We start from the raw sequence: 26025 nt of genomic DNA, 5'->3' as shown, positions 1-26025 counted from the left end.
CATTTGTGTTGTGTGTGTGTATGTGTTGTGTGCACATGTGTGCATTTGCGTGCGTGTGTGCAGTCAAGATTACCTTAATGAGTCATCCAAGATTGCAGGCAAGGAGACAGAGCCGATGAACTAAGCTGCGAAGAGCTATGTTGTTCACTGTGGCTCACCACTGTAGGGAAGTAGGTGAATGTAAAGTTTTTTTTCCAGAAGAGAAATTGAAAATGAGTGTGAAGTTAGATTCCTGTCTCAGACACAAGGAAATGTTCTGTTTTGGAAAATTAGAATGTTTCCCTGTATGGAGTAAGAAATTCAGGTAGATCAGTTTCCTGGTACATGGGAAGCGAGAGAGCACTGAAAATGCTGGGGGAGAGAAATACAGGCAAGGGGCTTTCGAGCTGATGTTTGTGCTGGTTTGGAGCTGTTATGTACCCCAGAAAGACCATGTTCTTTTAATCCATTCTTGTGGGTTCGGACCTATTGTGGGTGGGACCTTTTGATAAGGTTGTTTCAATTGAGATGTGACCCTGCCCATTCAGGGTGGGTCTTAATTCTTTTACTGGAATCCTTTATGAGATGTTAAAGGCAGAAACATTTGGAAAGAGTAGAGAGAGAAACACCCAGAGAAGCAAGAAGGACCCACAGGAGCTGAGAGAGAGAACCACTGAAACCAGAACCCAGGAGAGAAGGACCAGCAGACATTACCATGTGCCTTCCCATGTGACAGAGGAACCCTGAATGCCAGCAGCGTTTCTTCAGAGAAGGTATCCTCGTGTTGATGCCTTAGTTTGTATATTTTTCATGGCTTTAGAATTGTAACTTGTAACTTAATAAATCCCCATTGTTAAAAACTATCCATTTCTGGTATATTGCATTTTGGCAGCTTCAACAAAACTGAAACAATGTTTTAAGCATAACTAATAAAAGCTGGGAGTGTTGCTGAGCTCCAATATCCTTTTCCTAAGACAATTATTGATATGCTTAAAGACAGTCCTTTTTATGTTTTTGCTTCTTCATCTTTTACTTTTTATTAAATTTCATTTGGGAAATACAGATTAATTCAGACCAATGAATGAAGTTTAGGTCCATCTGGGGACAAAGATAAGGGTGGTGGTAGGTGTTCTTGAGATGAGCTGAAAATCAAAATAGAAAGTTGGGTTCCACCAATACCATCCTCCCTTCCAGTGGTGGATTTCTCTCCAGAGCTCCCTTTTCTCTTTGAAGAGCACTTGCTTATATCATACATATTCACTCTCTATGAGGAGTTTGGAAACAAAATAAAACTAATCATTCTATATGTTGCAGTAGCTCTTTTAGGGTATTTGGGTAGGATTTGCTACTCTGAAACAGGTCATTTACATAATGAGATCCAGAAGACCAAATACTTGAGTTAACAGTTAAGCTCTGCTCCAAGGGCTCTGTAGGGAAAGAACTCCTGGGACCACACATCCTTCAGAGATCAAAATACCTCTTTTGCCAGATTTTATGCCTAATGAGATAGCAGTGCCTGTAAGTCCAAAAAGCAAATAGCTCTGTGCTCTAACTGAGCTCCTTCCACAGCTTGTCTATTTTCTGAGGGGATGACCACGTTGTTATCATACAAAGATAAAGTGAGAAGAGATCAGTGAATAAAAAATAATCCTTCAGCTTTTTCTAAGTAAAAGAATACTAAAAAAATTATAATAAATGAGCAAAAAGGAATTAAAATATTGAACATGATTTACTTTTGCTTTATTGTGGAGAAGGATAATTTTATAAACATGGAACAACTTCTGTGCAACATGAATTTTTGTCACTGAAAGGGCATAGGAACATTATGTGGTTATAGAATTACTTTAAGGGCCTTTGGCTGGAACTTTTTAAAATGCATGATCATGAGCTAAAATTTCACTGTAATGAAGCTATTTAAATGTTATCAGCTGCTTTAAGGGCACAAATCCCAGTGGAAAATTTTCAGGTATTTAGTAATTGTTTCTAGTTCTAATGTCACTCATAGTCAGGTCATGGAGAAGAGATACTTTAAACTAGTCATTGAATCCATTAAAAGGGATGATTAATTGTAAAACAACCCAAACAAACAAACAAACAAACCAGAACAAATAGAAAAGTATTTTCAAGGCAGGAAATTCAAATATTTGCAAGGGATATCCTGGGAAAATTACATGGCTCACACAGAATTATATGAGCCCTGTTCCAGTTTGCTAAAGCTGCCAGAATGTAATATACCAGAAATAGATGGGCTTTTACAATGGGGCTGCATTAACTTCCAATTTACAGTTAGGCCATGAAAATGTCCCAATTAAGGCATCAACAGGGTGATACTTGGACTCTGAAGACAGGCTGCCAGAATCTGGGACACCTCTGTCACATGGGAAGGCACGTGGTGGCATCTGCTATCCTCTCCTGGGTTTCATTGCTTCCAGCTTCTGGCTTTGGTGGCTTCCTCTCAGCTTCTTTGGGGCTTCTCTGAGCCCTCTAGGCTCTTTCTGTGTGTCCTTTATCCTCTCCTAAAGGACTCCAGTAAAAGGATTAAGACTCACCTTTGATGGGATGGGTAATATCTCTATTGAAATAACCTAGCCAAAGACCCACCCACAACAGTCTGCACCCACAGGGATGGATTAAAAGGACATGATCTTTCCTGGGGTACATACAGCTTCAAACTAACCAAAGCCCCTGTTAATTTTTACCTTTCCTTAATACCTCTTATACCCAATAACAATTACCTAGAGTTTGGATCAGGTTAGAGGCAGAGCTGGAGCTTGTCATTGGATTTCACCCAGGATAAGAAAGCATAGCTTCGTGAACTCTCACTCAGTAGCTTCCCCAGCAGCAACCTAGGAGACAGATATGAAAATACAATGAATTCCCCCTCTTCTATGGAATGGAATGGTCCCATCGCTTTCTTATTAATTAGTGAAAAAGGTATTTACTGGTTGTGCATAGTACTATGCTAATTGTGAGTAAGTTATAAAGAATAAGCACAATCTCAACTTTTAAGAAATTCCCCTTTTTGTTGGTTGGAGGATGGGCCAGGGCAAGACCCTTTTAAAAAGTTAAATAAAATCAGAGAAGTTCTACTTATGCCAGGTGCTCAAGGTCAATATCAGCAGTGATAAGTCATAATGACAGCATGTGCCTGTGATTGGGTGTGAACACGGTGCTTAACCTCCATGATTTTCTTCCTGCAAACTCATAACCCCAGTCTAATCATGAGGAAAACATCAGAAAAATCCCAGTTGATGGATATTCCAGAAAATACCTGACCAGCACTCCTCAAAACTTTCAAAGTCATCAAAAACAAGGAACATTTGGGAAACTATCATAACCAAGAGGATTCTAGGAGACATGACAACTAAATGTAATATGGTATCCTGTACAGGATCCTGGAACAGAAAAAAAAAGCATTAGGTAAAATCTATGGAAATCTGAATAACGTATACATTTTAGGGAATAGTATCTTGATCTTGGTTCATTAATTGTAACAAATTAAACATACTAACATAGATGTGACAATAGGGGAAACAAGACATTAGGTAAATGGGAACTCTCTGTACTATCTTCTCAATTTTTCTGTAAATCTAAAATTATTCTAAAGTAACAAGTATATTTAGAAAACTGATAAATCTGGACAAGATAGTACAAAATAGCATAAATGAGAGCTAATATTTATTGAGAAATTACTCTGTTCTAAGTATTTGACATAAGTTAAATTATTTTAAATTAGATTAAATTACTTAATCCTCACAACCATCTTCTGAGATAGAAAATACTACTATCTTCATTTCATAGCTGAAGAAACAAAAGCACAGAGTGATAAGATAACTCAACCGAGATCTCAGAGACATTCAGAGGTGGAGGCAGGCTTAGAAGCCAGGCATGTGGATGCCATGCCCAATACCTGTAGCCACTGCATCATTCTTCTCCTCAGAACATGATTAAGTGCCACCTCAGTTGTCAAACAAGAAATGATTGGAAGGCAGAGGATGGGAGCCATCAATTTGGGAATCAGTGAAATCTCCAGGGAGGAGGTGAAACTTGAATGGAGCTTTGAGGTATGGTTGGAAGGAAGCACCAATGACATTCCAGGCAGGGAACAAAGAGATTAAGTTAGTCTGGCCTTAGGGGAGAATGCAGGACAGCAGTGCAATGTGGTGGTTAAACCCAGGTCTAGCATCTCCAGCCTCAACAGAGTCACTGTTGCCAGCTGTTCATGCACCAAGAAATGGTAGAGTGGACAGAATACATGAGGCACTGGATGGTAGGCAGTGGAGAACTGTGATACTGAAAGAAGAGGGAAGATGAGGTGAGCCATGCTCTCACCTGGCTCTGCCAGGTGTACTGTGGTAGACTGAATCATGTACCCCAACAAAACATGTTTTAAATCTTAATCCACATTCTTGTGTGTTTGAACGCATTTGTAAATAGGACCCTTTGAAGATGTATTATCAGTTAAAGTGTGGACTCATACATGAATAGAATCTTCTAAGACTCCATTTAGGTGTGGCCAAACTGAATCAGGATGAGTAATAGTTCATATCACCAGAGACCTTATAAAGAGAAGACCATAGGGAAAATCCAGAAGTCAGCAGAAACCAGAAGAGCAGACAAAAGGAAAGTTTGCTGTGTGACAGAGGCAGAGGTGCAAGCCAATGAACACCAAGGACTGCAGCAAGACAGCACCAGAATGCTATAAACTTTGGGGAGAAAGTATAGCCTTGCTAGTGCCTTAATTTTGGATTTCTAGCCTCTGACATTATAAGACAATAAATTCCTGTTGTTAAGCCAACCAGTGTGCAGTATTTGTCATAGCAGCCAAGGCAAACCAAGACAGGCTTGTTCTGGATTGTGGTACAAGGAGATGGAGCACCAACAGAGAATAGCTTTCTTGCTGAACCAAGGAGAAGGCGATCTGCTGAAGAAGCTGGAACATGTGGGACAGTGTACCAGGGAGGATAAAGCTGCAGAGGAGGGTCCTAGAGCCCATGTGAAGGTTGAGCAGATGTCCTTGGTCCAGGGCTGGGCTGCACTTGCACAGGGTGACATTCCATGTGGCCCCACAAGAACAGATGCTGTGAGCTGAGAGGATGATAGAAGCACCACAGTTTCCCTAGGGCTGAGAGGTGTAGCAAGCCCAGCTAGCCACAGCGGGGACTTCAGTGGGCATGTTGGGTATTCAGTTGGGATCTCAGAAAGGCCATGTCTTAGGAGTAAGGACCACACACAAGAGAAAGGTTCACAACCCAGACTGAAGATAACTGAATTACACAAATTATAGGAAAGATCAAAACAAAACCTGACAAAATCAAGGAAGACTGCCAGAAATTTAGCTACTCACTAGAACAAAATTTTAATAACCTTTAAAGGAAGACAACATAATCCAGAATCTCTACAACATATCATCTAAAATGATCAACATGAAATTAATTAATTAATTAATTAATTAATTAATATTAGGTAGGCAAAAAGGAGGAAGATGTGACCTTTAAGTAAGAAAAAGAAGCAAATAATATAAATAGACCCCAGCAGGAACTTTACAACAGCTTGTATACATATGTTCAAGTACTTAATACAGACAACGGGAAGTTAAAAACAAAACAAAAATAAAATAAATGGAAATCCTAGAACACAAAAGTAGTGTTCTAGTTTGCTAATGCTGCCAGAATGCAAAACACCAGAAATGGATTGGCTTTTATAAAAGGGGGTTTATTTGGTTACAAAGTTACAGTCTTAAGGCCATAAAGTGTCCATCAACAAAGGGTACCTTCACTGGAGGGCCAATAGTGTCTGGAAAATGTCTGTTAGCTGGGAAGACATGTGGCTGGCATCTGCTCTAAAGTTCTGGTTTCAAAATGGCTTTCCCCCAGGATGTCCCTCTCTAGGCTGCAGTTCCTCAAAAATGTCACCCTTAGTTGCTCTTGAGGTCCTCTCTTAGCTTCTCCAGAGTAAGAGTCTGCTTTCAACAGCCGTCTTCAAACTGTCTCTCATCTGCAGGTACTCTCTCAGCTTCTGTGTGTTCTTCAAAGTGTCCCTCTTGGCTGTAGCTCCTCTTCAAAATGTCACCTCAGTTGCTCTTCAAAATGTCACTCACAGCTGCGCTGAGTTCCTTTTATTTGTCAGCTCATTTATATGACTCCAGTGATTTAATTTAGACCCACCCTGAATGGGTGGGGTAACACCTCCATGGAAATTATCCAATCAGAATCATCATCCACAGTTGGGTGGGGCACATCTCCATGGAAACACTCAAAGAATTACAATCTAATCAACACTGATATGTCTGCCCACACAAGATTACATCAAAGAAAATGGCGTTTGGGGGGACATAATACATTCAATCCAGCACAAGCACAATATTTGAAATAAAAACATTATTGAACGGCTTAACAACACATTAGAGGGAGCAGAAGAAATGGTGAATGTATATAAAGATAAATCAGTCAAATTATCTCATCTGAGGAACAAAGAGAAAAAAATATTTAAAAAATGATCTGCGCTTCAGTGACATCAGAGACTATCACATAGTATAACATATATGTAATGGATTACCAAAAGAGAGGTCGTGGGGTGTGGGAGGGAGGTTTTTGGAAAAATGGCTGAAATTTCCCTAAGTTTATTTAAAAACATTATTTTTTCTAGGTCTAAGAATCTCCTTAAATACCAAGAATGGTAAATACAAGAAAATCACATCTGGGCACATTAATGGTCAAATTCTGAAAATGTAATATAAAGAGACAATATTAATAGCAACCAGAGAAAAATGATACAGGGAACAATGATCCAAATGACAAATGACTTTTCATCAATCATAATGGAGTCCAGGGAACAATGGAAATGCATCTTTAAAATGTTTTAAAGAAAAAGAAAACTGTCAACCTAGAATAAAATCCAGCAACATATTTTTAAAAAAGTAATACAACATGATCAAGTTGGATTAATTATAGAAATGCAAGTTCAGTTTAATATTTCAAAAAATCTGTTGATGCAATTCAAGACACTAAGAGAATAAAAGAGAAAAAAAATCTATAGTGATCTTAATATACGTAGAGAAAATACATTTCACAGAGCGAAAAACTTGTTTATATTATATACTCTAGAGAGTGGACTTAAGGATACTTGTACTGCAACCATCATAATGCATAGTGAATGCTTTTTCTCCAAGATCAGGAAAAGGAAAATACGTCTCCACCATCATCATTTTTTTTTATTTAACATTGTTCTGGAGATCTTAGTGTAATAAGGCAGAATAATATATAAAAGACAAAGTTTGAAAATGGAGAATTAAAAAGGCCTTATCATAGAAAAGAAAAACGTGCACACAGAGAATTATAAGGAATTTACAGAAAGTTACTGGTCCAGTACATGAATCTAGCAACGTCATGGGAAGCAATGTCAAAATATAAAAGCCAATGGCACGTCTAGATCCTAAAAACAAACAGTAGGAAAATTAAAGCTAAAGCAGCACCCTTTGCAATCACTTCAAAAGCATCAAATGTTTAGGAATAAATCTAAGAAAAGATGTGCAAAACCACTGCACTGAAAAATACAAAGCATTCCTGACACAACGAGACTGACACAGATGATGAAAAATACTTTGTTTGTTTTGGAAGCCTTAATAGTCTTAAGATAGCATTCTCTCCCAACTGACCTATAGGTTCAATACAATCTCCAGTCAAATTTTCAGCTGTATTTTAAAAGATATTGATAAGCAGAACCTCAAATTCATATGGAAATACAAAAGAATAGGCAACATTAATGCTTTTTAATAGGAGTTTGTTTGGGGGATGGGGGAGGTACACATGGACTAGAAGAGGCATAATGAAACCTTCTGAAGCTCTGCAAAAGTTTTACATCTGATCTGGGTGGTCGTTATACAGGTATGCATGTAAATGAAAATCCATTAAATGGTACAGTTATAATTAGTGCAAAACTTAAGACAAAAACAAACCATGGAAGGATAAATAAAAAATGTGATAATATAATTTAAAAACATTGAGAACTGATCCAGTGACTACACTATATAAAAAACTTGTGGCATACAGCTGAGACAATACTTAAAAGAATATTTATACTCTTAAAGGACTATATTAGAAAAATAATTAACAAGCTTATGTTCTGTTTCCAGAACTTAGGGAAAGAACAATTCAACAACCCAAAGAAACCAGAAGGAAAGCAATCATAACTATAACAGAAATCACTGAAATAGAGTAAATATAATAATGTAAAGCATTGGCAGCAGAAAAATTTGTGGCTATGAACAGGCTCACGATATAACAACCCCTTGAAAAAAAATAAGACCCATACAGAAGGTCTTCAGGGATGATTGGAAAACTGAGAATGTGTAGCTACCCGGCAGGTAAGGACATCAGGGGCTGGGTGGAAAGCAAAAGGGTGGGGATGCCTGGGACAAAGGGCAGCCCCCCGTCAAGCTCATCCTCTCCTTCTGTGGAGTCCTTTGGATATTTGTCAGAGGCAGCACAGACAGGGACAGATGTCTGCCTCTAGGGGAGCTACTGGTACACCCCACTGGAGTCTCCTGGCCTGGGCGCTCACAGCTCTTGCCTACCAGGCGGCCAGGCTGTCTTTGATCACAGATACGGTGGGCAGTTCCCTCCGGCTCCCACCATGCGGCGCGCACATATTCGACAGAGGGGCACTTGATGTCCATCTGTCCTTGCATGAGCGTGAGTGGAAGAAGAAACCTCAGCTCAGGGCTATCTGCGCAGTTGCACAGTTTTTGCAACTGCTCAAAGGCACCTGGCTGAAATCCACCTCGCACTTGCTTGCCTACCTGCGTGCTCTGGCTAAAGCAGTGTGCTTACAGCAGAGAGGACTCATTTGTCTGCTTTACACCCGTGCTGCTATATAGGGGTGGGGTGTGGGTGGGAGCTGCCCTCAGTGGCCCCTGTTCTGCAAGGTCTCCCCCTGTTTCTTTTCCCACCCCCTGAGGCAGAAGCGACAAGTCCCACGGATGTACCTGTTCAGCATTCTCTCCAGAACCTTCCACTGCGCAATGTGCCCAATGCAAAACACCAGGGAGAGCCAAGCCCACATTTCCTACCCTTTCCCTCCAACTTGAGAACAGTACTCTCAATGGATTTGTACTGCGAGGGGTGAGCTCTACAAGGTCAGACAGCACACCAGCGCCCTTCCGCATCTGACTCCTGACCTCCCTAGCAGAGCCCCAGGCCCAAAAGGCTCCTCCACACGTGTATATTGGTTGAGCACGTTTCCGGGTGTCTGAGTATGCTCCGCGCACCTACCTGCGCTCTTGTCATTTATCCCACCCCTGCCTGCCGCACAGGCCAGCGCCGACTCCTCCAGGTTTGGCTCAGACGTCAGCCTCCTTCGGGAGTCCTTCCCTGCCCGCCCTGGGCGAACCTCCCCAGGTTCCTCCTTTCTCTAGTGTGGCCTCTGGGTCTGACCCACACTGTGAAAACTGCTAGTGGGAGGTCCCATTGGCACTCCTTGCCAGGCGTCTCGGACAGGGGGGGGAGGACAATTCTCAATCCATTCGCGTCACCATGGTAAGATACGAATTACGCAATGTTAGAAGAGGCTCGTAATAATGAGTTACAATTTCAAGAAGCAATAAACAATACAAGAAAAGACATACAGGGCACTGGGTATATGGGGTATTTTTAGGTCTGGGGAAGAGAAGAAGGAGACATGGGGCAGTAAGACCCCACATTCTCTCCTGCTTTTCCTACTTTCTTCTTTTCTTTTGCTTTAGAGTGCACACATTCTTCATAGGGTTCCAAGACACTTTCACTTAGCCTTTTTCGTGTTTGTTCCATGTCTGGGCCAGGGGAGGAGGTGAAGGTTTCAAGTCCAGTTTCATTTGTGCCAGAAACTCACAGTAAAGACCTCTTTAGGTTAAATGAGCTTCCAAATTCATCATCCTTTGCTGGATATAGCTCAGCCTCCTTCCTGTTTGACACAAGTCTATTCAAGATTCTTTTTCCCAATTGAAGAAAATAGATGGCTTCTTTAAAACTACATTGGAAAAGGTACCAAGTGGAAATCTGTGGACAGGGAGAGGTGTCTAACCCAAGTTCGACCATTTCCCAGGCAAGAAACATAGGTTCACTGGATTCTATTTCGTCTGTAAAATGAGCTGGCATCTCTCCAACTCTAGTACACACTGATTATAAATTAGAAGAGAAAAATCGCAACTTTTTCATGCATCAAATATCAGAAGTCATTCATTGGCCTAGATTGGGGATTCATACCAGAAGAAAATAATAAATAAACAACCTGACCCCTCCTGCAGGATCATGAAATTGTGGCTGCAGTAGGGTGGGAAGGCTCTGGAGATGGAGCCCCTTTCTGTGGAGAAAAGGCCCTTTAGTGCACATTGTTTTGGGATTTTTCAAAACCTTCTCCTTAACCTGATTCTGTGCTCAGATCCTATCATATTAATAAGTAACCATGAAATATTTGCCAATATGAATTCATGAGTGAGTTTATACCAGAAAAGTTTACATTAAAGGAATAGTACTGGAACTTAGGAGACTTTGAACCCTAGTTTGAAGAAATAAATTTTTATAATAGCAGCAGAATATAAACCTGGGATTACAGTCTGCCCTGCAGGAATCAAATTCAGGCATGTAGCAAAAGAAGGATATTTAAGCCCATTTTCTTTTCTAAGTAAGAGACAGGCATTTGAAACCATTCTGTTTCTTATACCTTTTGCACAAGCAGAACTCTGTTTCTACAAATGAAAGGCTCAAAAACTTTAGTCCCAGATGGCTTGTCCAAGCCCTGGTTTCACAGACAAGGAAACTGAGATCCAAAGAGGCTAAATTCCTTTCCCCAGGATGTATGGCGGGTAATAGGGCCAGACTGGAGCCAGAATTTGGGGGTCCCCTTAGTCCCCAGCAAGCTTTCTTGCAAGGTTGTTAAGGAGGAAACTGTTAATCATTTCATGAACTGGGAGATGGTTCAGAACAGGATGTCCAATTTGCTGTCTTCCTTTCTTTATCATCAGCAAAAGATATGCAGAGTAAGTCAAATAACAATCATCATATATGCTTTGTAGCTATGGTCCTCGCTTGGCTCCTGGGACCGTGTCAAGTTTGAGTTGGGTGTATCTACCTTCCTAAAGGCCAGGGGCATTTTTGGGCGTGGGAGAATCATGATGTGGATGCAGGAGGCTGGAGAGCTGGTTTCTGACCCAGGCTTAGCTGTGGGACCTTGGACAAACCACTCTCAAAAGCTGAGCATCTTGCATAACATGGGACAGAAGTAGCAGAGGTGGAAGGCCCTTTTGGACTTGGATTGTCACCTGTGACATCCTTCCCCACAGATGTCATCCTGGGGGCTCACAGGGAACCTGCCTCACCAACCTCTCTCCTCCTGAGGAGGCTGCCTCCTTTTCAGCAAGCAACAACCTCTTGTTTTCCCCCAAGCAGCACTGAGAAAGGGGCACAGCAGCCCCAGTCTAAAGCCAGCATTCCAGTGACCAACAGGGAAATCGCTTGCACCCAGTGGTTACTGGGCAGGCTCTTTTCTGGCACTTCTGAGAAGCACCGTCTTCCAGCCACACCCCTGATCTCCCCCTGCAGCTGCGGTCTTTAAAAGAGGTGTTTACATGCTGCTGAGTTCTAGTGTGAGGAAAAAAACCCCATCCCTCCCACTCCAGTCGGCCTTTTCCACCTTTAATCTCTCAAGCTCTAATTTAAATTCCTTTCCTTAGTGGATGGGTGCTGGAATCCTGGGCCTGAGTCATCTGTCTCCACCCTGGTCTCAGGTGCCTGCCGCTCTGACTTGGGACTGGGGACCCTGAGGCTCCCGTTCCAGCTGCTGGGCAGGGATGGCAGCGAGGACCAAGAAGGGGAGGCAAAGGAAAGTTCTCAGAGACCATGGGCAATGGGCCGGGCATGCCTGCTCTGATCTGCAAGCTTCCTCTAATTAGCTGTGTGATCTTGGGCAAACTGCTTCACCTCTCTGAGCCTCAGCTGTTTCATCTGTAAGATGAAGAAGAAAAAAATAATATTTACTGAACAACTTCAATGTGCCATTGTTTTAAGTGCTTTGTGTTATTAATTAATTCAATCCTCCAAACAACCTTAGGCTGTAGGCACTTTACTGACAAAGAAACCCAGGTAAAGAGACAGGAAGTTAGTTGCTCCAGGTGGTGCAGAGCACAGATGGCAGGTTGTATATCTTGGCAACCCATGCCCAGGGCTGACTGGTCCATGCTGACATTCAGTTAGCATGTTGAGTACCCAGTGTTGTTACTGACACAGGCAGGTCCCCAGGGAGAGTCTGGAAATCCACGAGATCCGCCTCACCCATCAACCAGCACCCCTCACTCTCCCCGTCCCATTTGAGGAATCATCGCATGCACTTCTGCCTTCATTCGTCAGCCACACCTTTCCATATAGATGCCACTCTCAAGAGGAGGGAGGGGCCGGGGCAGCACCCTCTCAGGAGGAGAGGGATGTGCAGCTCAGTGAAGCCTGTCCAAGGTTTTGAAGTTCTGGTACAGTTGCCCCCCAGCACCCCCTCCTTTCCCCCACTTGGGTAAACATCACGGTGCTCCAGGACCCCAAGTTGACCAATAACAGTAGGGGTCAGCAATGTCTTCAAGGCAGAGGCTGGGCTGGGCTGACCCTCCAAGATGAGGAGGCTCTGAGGCTGGCAGAGAAGGGTCATTCCAAATGGCACATCAGAAACGAGAGGGCAGAGGGAGGGTATCCAGTCCTGGTCATCTGAGAGTGAACTCATTCTTCTAAAGAGATGAAAGGTGCAGGATGTCGTGACAAACAAATAAAAACTAAGGTTCCCTGTGGGTTGTCTGTTGGCTGGGCTGACTGAGGGGCTGTTGGTGGGGTTCAGAGGTGGGAAGAGGAGCTTGAGGTTGACCTGCAAGGTCCTGCCCTTGTCTTCTGGAGAATCATGAGGGGCTATCTCTGCAAAGTCCCCTTGGATCTTCAAGCCTGTGACTGCTCTGAATTCTTGGTAGAATGTGAAGCAGTGTGCACAGGCCGTGCACTTTCTCCCTCCTGGCAGGAAAAGGTGGTTGTGTTGGTGGAGCTTGGGTGAAGAGACCTGTGCCTTTCAAGCTCGCTCTCGTGTCTAGCCCCTTCACCTGCAGGACCTGTTCTTCACAGATGCACGGTATGCCTTAGTTATTATTTGTAAAGATGGGAGATAGCACAATAAAAATAACTATATAATCATGGGTCTGCTTGCTTTATACAATAGCTATGTTACTGGAGAGTTGTTGGATATTAGATTTTTGAGAATAGAATCATATTTTAAATGTATTGGGTAAGCCTTCTGTTTAAGGACTGCCTTCTGGAAAATTCTCTACAGTGCAAGGAGTTATTTCATAACACGATTATTGGGATCAGTGTAGCCCACTACCATCAGTCAGGTTTTATCAAATCTTTAAGAGATTCCAGATGTTATAGTGTATAAGACCCTCAGAAACCACCCATGTAAGAAGAAAAAGAAAATGTGGGAAAAGTTCCTGTTGTTCCTTTTCTTATTAAAGGATAGATCATAAAGTTCCATCAGTTGAACAGGAGAGACACAGCATCCCAATACCCATGCAGTTTTCCTAGATGGAATGTTGATGTGTGTTATCGGGGAAACACACCTTCATTTTGTAAAGGATGTAGCATAACTCAGTGAAGTCAAAGTGGCTGGAGACAGAATATTGCATACATAACCAGCTCTGCCCTTAGGAGCAGCCTTACATTGGGCAATTTCTTCTTCTGCAAAAAGGGAAAGTATTTCCCTTACAAGATTATGGTGAAGATGTCAATCATAAGAGCACAATGATCAGCAAGAGAGGCTCTGTAAATATTAGTTTTTTCTACATCCTTACTAAACCTGCTTTAGACCAAACACTGGAAAGGAGCATGGGGACACGTGAACACAGCCCTGCTTCTCTGCTGGGGGTGTCTCTGGTGGGGAAGAGGGGAGAGCCGATATTGGCAACTCTCTCTTCTGTGACTCTAGAATCTTTTTCCTTGTTTTTCCCCTTCCAATCTGCAGGGGACCAGATTAAATGAATATTCTACCTGCTAAGTGTTTAGATGCTCTTGGGATTGGCACTTCACTTCCCTGCTTGAAATGACCCCCAAGGTGCCTTCCTCATTAACTTTCTATGATTTATTAGTTCTTCTTCTGCCCTCCTCCTGCCATTCCCTTCCTTCCCCCCAGGCACCATTCTAAGCCCTTTAGCTCTTTAACTCATATTATCCTCATAACAAACCTATGTAGTAAGCATCCTTATTCTCCCGAACTTACAGATGAGGAGACGAAACTGAAACGTGGGGGTCAGGTAATGTGCTCAGTGTCACTCTGCTGTAAGGAGCAGAACAGGACCCCAGCCAAGAAGTCTGGCTCCAGAGTTTGTGCTCTCAACCGCTTTGCTATGCACTTAACCAAACTTAAAATGAGAAAATGAGAGTTGGAAATGGCTAACTTCATAGATCTCAGGCGATCTATGTCTAAGCAGTGTATTTTAACCACAACTTGTCTTGGAGACATGTGGTCCACGAGCTCCTTCAGTCAATCACTCCTTCCTTCTTCTTTTCCCTCCTGAGGAGGATTTGGAACAGAAACTCCATTATCTGTCCCTTAGTCTTGGTCTTGGGGCCAGGACTGGAAATGAGAGGAGGACGTGGACTCACACTCCTGGGCTTTGGGTGGGGCAGAGCCAGGACAGGGCCTCCGGCTCTTCAAGCCATTGCGAGCAGAGGGCACAGCAGACAAAGCACAGCAGGGCTACTACCCAAAGGGGTCAGGTGGGGTAGAGCATGGCTGCTCAGGATCCCAGGGAGCTGTGTGAATGGAAGTTAGCCCAGGTGGCAGGCAGCACCAGCAGTCCCCATCCTGCCCAGCAGGCAGGACCATCCTGAGTAAGATGCTGCAAGGAAAGCCTTGTCCTCCATCCCATATGGTGCCCAGTGCAGTGGCTGGCATGCACGGAGCCAAATAGTGGCTCACCAAGTGTATGAAAGGCAGGAGGATAGCAGGGACTAACTGGGGTTCAGAGCTGGACCCCAGGTCTAAAGAAGAAAATAAGATCTTGCCAATATAGCCAGGAAAGCACAGGGTCAGGACGCTACACAGTTGCAACTCATCGGCTACTGGGCGCCGAGGACTAGGGAAGGAAGAGGACAAGTGTGGCAGCCCAGATTGAGGCCAGGTTCCTGATCCTAGATTTCAGGATGGAGATTCACTTCCCAAATCCACTAGGGGCGATGTAAGCTTTCTGCCCGTTCTCTTCAGGACTGGTCTGAGGACTGATGTCACAGGGAATCCTTGCCAAGCAAGTACCAGGGCCAAAATCTTGGTAGCTATAGAGGACAGAGCAGACGAAACATGGGAGCTGTCATCAGCACACCTTCCTAGTGGGCAAAGGTGGTGAAAAGTCGACAGAGGTGGTTCTTCCCTAGATATATATATATATTATACTAGCAATGAACAAATAAATGAAACAGACCCAAGGAAACTCATGGAGAAGGCCCTTGATAAAGACTGTTTTTCCATTGTACCAATCCTAAATAAACCAATTAACTGTCCATTAGCAGTCTACATTTTAAGTTCAGGGACTTTTCAGTGACTCATTAATAGATTTGAGATCAATTTAGTAGTCTTGGACAATATTTGTGAAAAACAAAATAGAGTGCATTGGAAAATATCTACGTATTATGTATTAAGTGCTTTCTCATGAAACTTTTATTCCAGTTTACATAGAGAGGCATGTGTGTGCGTCTACTGGGTTGGACTTAACATGTATTTTGTTTTTACTGTGGTTGCAGTTGAAATGGGGTTGAAAAATCACTTCTCTAAACATTTGTTGAGCACCTACTATAAGCCAAGTACTATACTGAGAGCTGGAGCCTTAAAAGCCCAGCTCTGCTGTCAGGGAACTCTTGGTGGGCAGAAAGAACAGAGTGTTCTCTCGGGGGAGAGAGAAAACTCCCTGGAGACACAAAGGATGGAGTGATGGGACCTCCATGGTGGAGGTCTGGAACGAAGACTTCCCTGGGAGGGGTTCTCTGAGCTGGACAGTTCAGGATGGAAGAGCTGTGACAGCAATTTGTTGGCATTATATATTGAGCATGTAGTTTACATGTTTGCTCTTCTACCCACCAAGCATTCTGGTTGCATTTGAACTTTCTTTAGGGCACTGTATCTTGCCCCAATTCCTTTTGATGTGATTTCCTGTATGATCTCATTGGAACCCCCAGAGCTGGAACTGTTTAGGTATTAAATTGATGCCTGTGACATCATAAAAACACATTCTTTGGACCACAATAATCTTTTCTTCTAAAAGAACAACATCAAATATCTGCTTTTTCTTGAAGACATTTAACAAGTGTCTTGCATGACCCTAATGTTCCTTTGCCATTTGATGTTTTATGTTGGTGTTGAGACTATTTTTCTGACTGAAGTAATGTGTTAATTCCATAAGATCTTTGCTTCTATATAAACATGTTGGCAAAAATCTACTTCTGTTTCACAACTAGTGTTACTCAATCTTTAAATCTGTCAAACACGGTGTTGATAGTCTTCTGTACTACTGTACATTGTGTGTGTGTGTGTGTTTTGGATGCCATTCTAATAACCTTCCCAAAGAAACCTTCAGGGGATTTAAGACTAACTCTTAGATGAAGCTCTGTAGAGTAGATGTGAATTTGAAAATTGAACTGTCAATCAAACCAAAAAAAGATGACCATGGGTTGAGCTTATAGGTGTGGTTTAAAAGATGTGTATCATGATTCTGAAGACATGGGCTAAGGGCTACCATCCACAGAAAATGAGGAATCATCCACACTTTCAAAGGGGGAGATGGAAATTTCTGGGTAAAACATTGAATTTGATGTAGGGTATACCTCAAAGGATTGCTACTTCAAACAGACAAAATAGCTCAAGAACTTTAAGGGGATTTTAGCATATTTAGAGATAAATTAGTCCATAAGTTTTCATAGAATTTATAATTAGTTTAATATAGTCATTTATAATCTGATTCCCAGTACTCTGACTGTTTTATGCTGGTTCTCTTCCAGATGGTAGCTACTGCGACAAAATTGTGCTATTTGGTGTTAACCAGAAGATATGGGGGGGGGGTGCAGAAACTTTTCCCCAACTTTTTCGTTATGAAACATTTCTAACTTACAGAAATGTTGAAAAACTGGTACAATTAAAAATCAATTTAATTTCTGACTAGATTCTACAATTTTTAATATTTTGCTATCCATGTATACACACAGATAGTAAATATTAAAATATTTATGATAAATATATTATTTAATATAACAAATCTGAACACTTAAATATAATATAAATATTATAATTATAAAATATTACAACATATACATGCATATTGCTGCATATTTGAAAATAAGTTTAGCCATCGTGATGTTTCACCCCCCAAATACTGTCGCATGTGTGTCCTTAAGTGTAAGAACAATCTCTCACATAACTACAATATTATTATCACAACGAAGAAAATTAGCAATAATTCCTTAATATCTGGTATTCAATCCATATTCAAAATTCCTCTAACTGTCACAAGATTTTTTTTAATAGCTGTTCATTATTTCTTAAACCAGGATCTAATTTTGGGTCACACATTTGTTGTCATCTCCCTTTCATCTTTTTTTCATCTAGACAATTACTGTCCACATATGCAACTTTATGTTTTCTAGTAGTCACATTAAAAAGTAAAAAGAAACCATTGAATTTAATTTTAAACCTGTATTTATTTAATCCAATCTATCCAAAACATGATGATTTCAACAGATAGTCAATGTAAAATATTAGTAAAATATAATACATTCTTTTTATCATGCTTAGTCTTCAAAATCTGGTGTGCGTTTTGCATTTACCACACATCTCTATTTGGACAAGCCTCATTTCACATGCCCAGTAGCGTCAGTGACCAGTGGAGACCATGTTAGACAGAGCAGATCTTCCCAGCTTTTTATTTTCATGATAAAATTCCTGAATTAAGTGGTATTAATTATCTCTATCTTTTCAAAAACAACCCCAAGGTAGATTAATCAGGGCATTGTAGATTTGAGAAAGTGTTCTGCTGGCCCTAAACTACTAATACTAATACATTTTGCATGTGCAACATTTTTTATTTCAATATCAACAGACTGTACCACACACTATTTTAGAGTCCTGTATGACATCATGGTGAACAAACAGAAAGCAGTTTTGTTGCTTTCTAAAATTAGGCTCTGAGTAGGGCACAGTAAACAAATAGCAGTTTTATTAATTGGAAGTTTTCAAAGAAATGAACATTAGGAAACTTTGAGGTCTCTTTTAAAACTTACTATATAAACTTCTTTAAAAAATTGGAGCACCCTGGCACATTTATGCCCTGCTCTATTATTCATTCAATTGATCATTCAACATATAATTATTGAGAATATATTATAAGTAAGAAACTGTTCAAGGCACTGAAGATCAATCAGTGAACACACTGAACCCCTGCTACTCACAATTTAAAATGCAAAACCAAAAAGAAAGCATAAGAAAGTCTAAGTTCTGATATTCCCCAACAAAAGTACTTGGATGTTTTCCCGATTGTCTTTTTTTTTTAATTCCCTATATCAAAATAAGTCACTAAATGTGTTCATTCTTCCTTTGAAATATCTCTTGGCGTTATTCCTTGGCCTTATGTGCATGGCGTGTTGGTTTGAAGCAGAATGTACCCCAGAAAAACATTCTTAAATCTAATCCATTCCTGTGGGTATGACCCCATTGTTAGTAGGACCTTTTGATGGAGTTGTTTCTGTTAAGGTGTGGCCCAGCCCAATCAGGGTGGGTCTTAATCCTATTACTGGAGTCCTTTATAAGTGGAATGAAATTCAGATAGAGAAAGAGAGAGAAAAAGTCACAGACGGAGCAGCCAGAAGTTGAAACCAATGGAATCTGGAGAAGGGAGAGGCCAGAAGGGGCTGCCATGTGCTCTGCCATATGACAAGGCCCAGAGATCGCCAGCAGCCAGCCCCAGATGCTCCAGTCTTTGGGAAGAAAGCATCGCCTTGATGATGCCTTGATTTGGATTTTTTCCCAGCCTCAAACTGTGAATGAATAAATCCCCATTGTTTATTCTGACCCATTTCCTGGTATTTGCTTGAGCAGCCTAGAAAACTAAAACAGATTTTGGTACTGGAAGAATGGGGTGCTGCTATTGCAAATACCAGAAAAATGTGGAAACAGCTTTGGAGTTGGGTAATGGGTAGAGGCTGGAAAATGAGGTGTTTGATAGAAAAGGCCTAGATTGCTTTGAAGTTGTTGGTAGAAATGTGGATGCTAACAGTACTTCTGATGAGGCCTTAGAAGAAAATGATGACTGTGTTATTGAAAACTGGAGAAGAGACAATTCTTGTTTTAAGGCAGCAGAGGACTAGCAAAATTGAGTTCTGATGTCAGATGGAAGGCAGAATTTAAAAGCAATGAACTTGGATATTTAGCTGAGGAGACTTCCAAGCTACATGTGGAATGTGAAGACTTGTTTCTCCTTGCAGCTTATAATAAAATTTGAGAGGAAAGGGATTAGCTGAGAAATGAACTCCTGAGCCCAAAGAAACCAGAAATGGATGGTTTGGAAAATTCTGAGCTTCTGGAAAGTGCGTACCCAGAGAAGAGTGCTCCGTGTACAGGTTTAATGGAACATGGAACCTGTCAGCCACATCAGGGGAGGTCAAGACTGGAAATACTTTATACAGGAAAGCTCTGTGGAAGGCTCTATTGTCTGATGGTTTGGACCCCTGTGAACTGCATGCAAAACTGACAAGTCTTTCTGTGAGATTTGTGAGTGGAACTACTGCCAGCCTGGACTAAAAGGGACAGAGAAGGGACAAACTGAAGGAAGAATGGCTTCTAGGGCAGAACCATGGATTGAACCGAAAAATTCAGGCCCAGAAGGTGGGCCCACTCAAGTGTGTGGAAGGGAGGGCTGCCCCTACACTTGGAGGAGGGTGGGCCTCTTGCCCCAATGTTCAGGTAGAGTGCTGCCACCCCAATGCTCGGAGGTGGTGGGGCCTATGCCCTGGGGTTTGTGGAGAGCCTGGCTGCCATCCCAGTGCTTGGAGAGGGTGGAACCATCACCTCAGTGTTTGGGGAGAGAATGGTCACTGTGCAAGCACTTGAATAGAGTGGGGCTGCTGCTTCATCAGGCCTGTAGGACAAAACATCATTCCGTAGATTACTCTCAGACCTTGAAATCTAATGGAGTTTGCTCTGCTGGGTTTTGGAATTGCTTGGGATCCATGACCACTGTCTTAATTCCAATTTCTCCTTATGGGAATGGAAATCTTTATCCTATGTCTTGCCCTCCATTGTATATTGGAAGCAGCTTATTTGTTTTCTAGATTTCATAGGTCCACAGACAAAGGGGAATTATGCCAGAAGCTGAAACCAATGAAACTTGGAAGAGAATGGAGAGGCCAGAAGAGGCTGCCATGTGCCTAGCCTTGTGACAAGCTAAGGCCCAAGGATCACCAGCACCCAGCCCAGCAATGCCATAGTCTTTGGGAAGAAATCATTGCCTTAATGGTGCCTTGATTTGAACTTTCTCCCAGTCTCAAACTGTGAGTGAATAAATTTCCATTGTTTATCCTAACCCATTTCATGGTATTTGCTTGAGCAGCCCAGAAAACTAAAACATATGGATACTGCTTTAGACCATACTCTGTCCCTCTCATCTATAGGTTGAGGTAAGGCTTCTCACTCTACCTCCTACCTCCCAGCTCCAATTCGGTAGACCTCAATTATGCCACTTTGAGCATCTCTCTCCTTGTTCAAGAACTTCCAGTAGCTTCCCAATTGCCCATTCTCAAGTCCTGACTTAGCTTCCTGGTTGAGATCATCCTTAAAGTAGACTGCTTTATCCATTTGAGTTCATCTGTTCTGCTCTCCAACATGAACTCCCTGCTCTTGGGAGAGAGAAATCTTTCTTCTCTCTTACATCAGCTTTTCTCACTCCTGGCTCTGAACTTTGCTTAATGTAGCTTTTTTACCTAGCATGACTTCTTGCCTTTCCAAATCCTGCCTTTAAGCTTGTCTTCTTACATTTCTACCTCTCTTTTCTAAAATTGACTACATATAATACCTATTTTCTGGCTTGCATATTTTGGCACTGCATTGATTTCTTCAACTAATGTTTTCTGAGCATGCCTTTTGTAGAAGTAAGTATTTTCCCACACACTTGGTCCGTTTTACTTTAAATAGTTCTCTAATTGCCTAGGATCCTCATCTTGCCTCTTTAACTAGTCAGTGGATTCTTGTAATAAATGTAAATTACATTGTTAATTACTTGTTGGATTAGAAGGAGACAGTAAAACCCAAGAAGAAAGCAATTGTACATGAAATATCAAAGAATCCTTGGACATGTGATGACAAAACAAGAAAGTTGTTGGCAAAAATAAATCACTTCCTTCATTGTATTGGTCAGTTCTTCAAATATAGCCTGGCGCCACAGATAATAAAAATAATCAGATTTTTTTAAGGTTGCAGGGGGTGGGGCAAGTACTTTATCCAAATCTTAATGTTAAATTTTCACAGACCATTTCATTTTATGATATTTAGGTACTGGGAGATTATCAACTGACTTAGCAAATAGCAAATGAGATAACTTGGCTGTATATAGTCAGCAAATATACACCAGTCTGCAACCAATGTCAGATAACCACCATAAGAAGATTTCAAATTTATCCAGGAATCTGAGGATAATGGTATTATTTTTGCTTTATCCCCAGTAAAGATGCTTTACTGTGCATCTTTTCTTTGTTCTTTTATTTTTGATCCCAAAGTGACAATTTATTATTTTAATGAGAAATAACTGCCAGAGATGTGGACAAGCTCAGCATATCCTCTTCTTATAGTCAAGCTGCATTGGAACAAGTGTCTTTTTGTGCAGAGCAAATATGCATTTTTTTTTTTAACTTGAGAAATCTCAGAGAAAAAAAGTAGATCCACATTTGATTACTGCATTAGTCAGAGTTCTCCAGGGAAACAGAACTGTATATGTGTATATCTGTGTAAATATTTTAAGATTTATTGTAGGAATTGGCCATGAGGATTGACAAGTCTGAACTCCATAGGGCAGGCTGTAAGTTGGGAACTCTAATGAAGGTTTCAATGAATTTCCTAGGAGAAGCTGGTTGTCTGAAATAGAGATAGAAATTCTTCTTTTTGACTGCTGAAATCATTAGTTCTCTTTTCAAGGCCTTTAACCAACTGGATGAGACTTCTCCCATTGCTGAAGGCAATATCCTTTTTGATTATAGATATAATGATTTAAATCTGTGAAATGTCACCACAATAACAACCAGGCCTGTGCTTGCTTGACCAAACAGTTGGATACCATAACTTAGCCAAGTTGACACATGAACTTAATCATCACAGTTACCTCTCCAATTTTATTCTGTTTCCTTTTTGCCCACATTGGTGGGTTGCCCTTCTCCTCCAAGTGCATTTATTACATTTTCCTTCCTCCTCCTCCTCTTATGTGACTAGATATATATTTATATCTCCATATATTTAAAGAATGTTTTTCTGCTCATAACAGTTAATTGTGTTTTTGAAGAAAATGGAGACAATTTATAAAAATATAAAGAAGGAAATGGCAATTATCTATACAAAGAAGGAAATGAAAATTACCTATATGAAGAAGGAGATGAAAATTATCTATGACTCTATTCCCCTGAGGAAACCATCATGAACACATTTATGCATTTCCATCTAAAAATTTTTTGAGACTTGTGCAATATTACGTAATAGGTCAACTGCATCATGTCACACATTTCATCATGAGGATTTTTTCCATGGTATTAAACATTCCTTTAAAAAAAAAGCAAGGTATTTACCTATGGTATAGGACGTATGGAAATACCATAGTTTAATCATTCCTTTTGTTGACTGTGTATAATGTTTTTGATATTTGCTATTGAAATGTTTATGGCAGCCTTTTTTGAAAGTAAAATCATGATCATATTTTCAGTGATTCCTAAGGATAAATTCTTGGAACTGAAATTTCTAGACTACTATTGACAAATTTTGAAAACTTGCTTTCCAGAAACTTGTACTAAATTATATTCCCTCCAGGAATTTCCAGGAGTTCCAGGAGGGTGTGCTTTTCACTACACTTTTTGCCTTCCTTGTATTAGGGAAAGAAATACGAAATACAATAGAGTTCCTTCTTTAGAATGATTTTATTTGCTCCCATGACTACAGCTGCCTATTCTTATTATATATCCAGATCCACACTCCCTGCTCCCAGCTAGATTTCTTCACCCTGATGCCTCTCCAACAGTGAATCTTCTTTTCCTTAAAATGTGTTTTTTAGCCCCTGCAAATACTATGAAATGGGTCAACTTAATGGGAATTTATTCACTCACAGTTGGAGGCTGGGAAAAAGTTTAAATCAAGATGTCATCAAGGCGATGCTTTCTTCCTGAAGACTGGGGCCGGCTGCTGCTGATCCTTGTCTCCTCTGTCACATGGTAAAGCATATGGCGGTATCTCTTGGTCTCCCCTTCTCTTCCACGTTCTGCTTATTTCAGCTTCTGGCTGCTCCCTCTGTGGCTTTTTTTTTTTTTTTTTTTTTTTTTTGGCCTGAATTTCATTCTCTAATAAAGGACTCCAGTAATAGAATTGAGACCCATCCTGTCTGAAGTGGACCACACCTTACCTGAAGTAACCTCATCACAAGGCCCTACTTAAAATGGGCTCACACCCACAAGAATGGATTAACTTTAAGAACATATTTTTCTGGGATACATAGCTCCATCACATTGGTGAACTCATCTTTCAATACTCAGTTCAAATGTCAATTCCTTTCTGCAGCTCTTCTGACTCTTTAGACCAAAATAAATGTTAAGTAAATTTCCCTTTTTGTTATTGTAGTACCATATTGTGTTATGCTTACTTCTTGTGACCATCTCATCCTTTGAGCTCTTTGAGGTTGACAATGGGACTAGATCACCTTTAGGTTCCTAATACTGATCCCACAGCTCAATTTCCCAGCATGCAGTATGTGCTCAGTTTCTGTTCCCTGAGTTGTCTAATATTCTCTTGTTTTGCTGTTTATATGTGGGATTTTTTTTTTTTTTTTGCCTTTGCAAGTATATGTGGTAGTTCATATTGGTGACCACAGTCACTGCTTTGTGTGCATTCATTGAACATATTTTTAAACCACCCAAGAGATTTACTTTAATATATAGCCACATTTTAAGATTGTCCTAAGAACCATATTGGCTCCATTTCTGATTTACTTAGCAGTAAAATATTTTAATAGCCAGGAAAATCAGAAGCTTGAAAATCTTCTGTCCAGAGGGTCATAGAACAGGAGCAACTGAGGTTGCTTATTATCCATGGTGAGTTGATTGGCTAATTTAGCTCATCCATAAAAATTTCAGTGCTCAAAAACAAACCCTGAGCCATTAAATCCCTCTGAGGAAAATGGAAGAATCTAGAAGTAGATTCTAGTGCCTTCTGGGCAATAATAAATATTACAAATTGGTCCATTGAATGTTTCCCATTGCATGTGTAGGACATCATGTGGTCTTTAGAGAAAGATCATCCCACAGTAAGTTTCCAACAATTAGTCATACATTGGTTGGTTGTGGTTTTACTGTTGTGTTTGAACATATTTTGCAAATGTTGATCATAGTTTTTCTTTTGCTTTATTCTCTTTATGATCATAACCATAAGTGTTCTAGAATGGATATGCTAATATAAAAGGTTTGATGCTTCTAAAACAGGAAAACCAATTTAACATAGTTTCCATTAGCCAGAATTTCTTTTCCTCTTATCCATAGTTGTAGCAAGGTTTCAGATTTCAATGCTTGGTTTAATGGGCAACGTGAGTAGTATTTTCATTGACATTAACTTGGGTGAACAGATCAATGATTTCCTGGATACTAATATCCTTCTTAGATTAATGCACTAAATATATGAACCTGTCTTATCAGATAACCTAAACAAGCAATCTTTCTCTGTGCTAATTGCTATTGAGGGTTAATGTAATTTATAAAATAAAATCAATATAGTCTCCATTGTTCATTAACTGAGATGTTCTTGGCTCAACTCTTTTGTTTTCCAATTAAATCCTATTATTTTTCTTTATTGGCCCTTGAAGAATAGCTGTAGAAACAAACTTTACGGTTCTGAAAATGTTAAAGTCAACAAAATGCCCTAATGGAAAACCTTGCATATTTGAATACAAAAAGGAATTTATATTCAAGCATTTGAAATTATATGATAGTTTATTATTAAACATCCTTCCCTTTTTCTACTGTTTTCTTAAAAAACTGAGTGATTTAGTATCTATAAGTCAGATGGAAGCCTTCTCTCCATTGTTCATTCTCAGTAAATATAACCAGAAGCCTCCCTGTGCTTTTGTTAAAGCTGGTAAACTTGGGACCAGAGAAGAGACAAGCCTTTTGAGGGAGGGTAGGGTGCACTTTTCTCCCGCAGAACCTGGAAGCTGACTGTTCAGTGGGTCTGTTCTCCCTCCAGCCTTGGTCCCACCTTTGGGCCCTGTGGGAAGCTGAACAGTGGCTTCCAAAGGTGTCCACCTCCTAAGTCCCAGAATCTGTGGATATGTTACCTTACATGGCAGAAGGGACTTTGTAAATATAATTGAGGTAAGGGTCTTGACATGGGGAAATGACCCAGAATTATCTGTGTGGGCCCAATGGAATCACAAGGGCCTTATAAGAGGAAGGCAGGAGGGTCCCAGTGAGGGAAGGAGATGGGACGTCTGAAGCAGAGATCAAAGTGATGTGATGGCTGGCTGGGGGCCATGAGCCAAGGAACATGGGTGGCTTCTAGAAGCTGGAAAAGGCAAGGAAAAGATTTGCTCCTAGAAACCCGTTCCTCCAGAAAAAGCCAGCCCTGCCAACACCATGATTTTATCCCTGTGAGACCCTCTTTGGATTTCTGACCTCCAGAGCTGTAAGATAATTGTACTAGTTAGGGTTCACTAGGGAAACAGAAACAAGAGATCTCTATAAATATAAGATTTTATAGAAGTGTCTCACGTAACTA

The 26025-nt window shown here is 40.8% G+C and overlaps 1 pseudogene; it reads left to right on the top strand.

Moving 5' to 3' along the window:
• The first annotated feature begins 8479 nt into the window (after window positions 1-8479).
• The window catches only part of LOC119540859, a 55082-nt pseudogene continuing 37536 nt past the window's right edge, over window positions 8480-26025 (top strand).

Source organism: Choloepus didactylus, chromosome 7 (assembly GCF_015220235.1).
Source record: "Choloepus didactylus isolate mChoDid1 chromosome 7, mChoDid1.pri, whole genome shotgun sequence".
In the NCBI taxonomy this organism is placed as follows: domain Eukaryota; kingdom Metazoa; phylum Chordata; class Mammalia; order Pilosa; family Megalonychidae; genus Choloepus; species Choloepus didactylus.
Note: the sequence above shows the minus strand (reverse complement) of the source record. Positions and strands in the feature narration are given on the sequence as shown.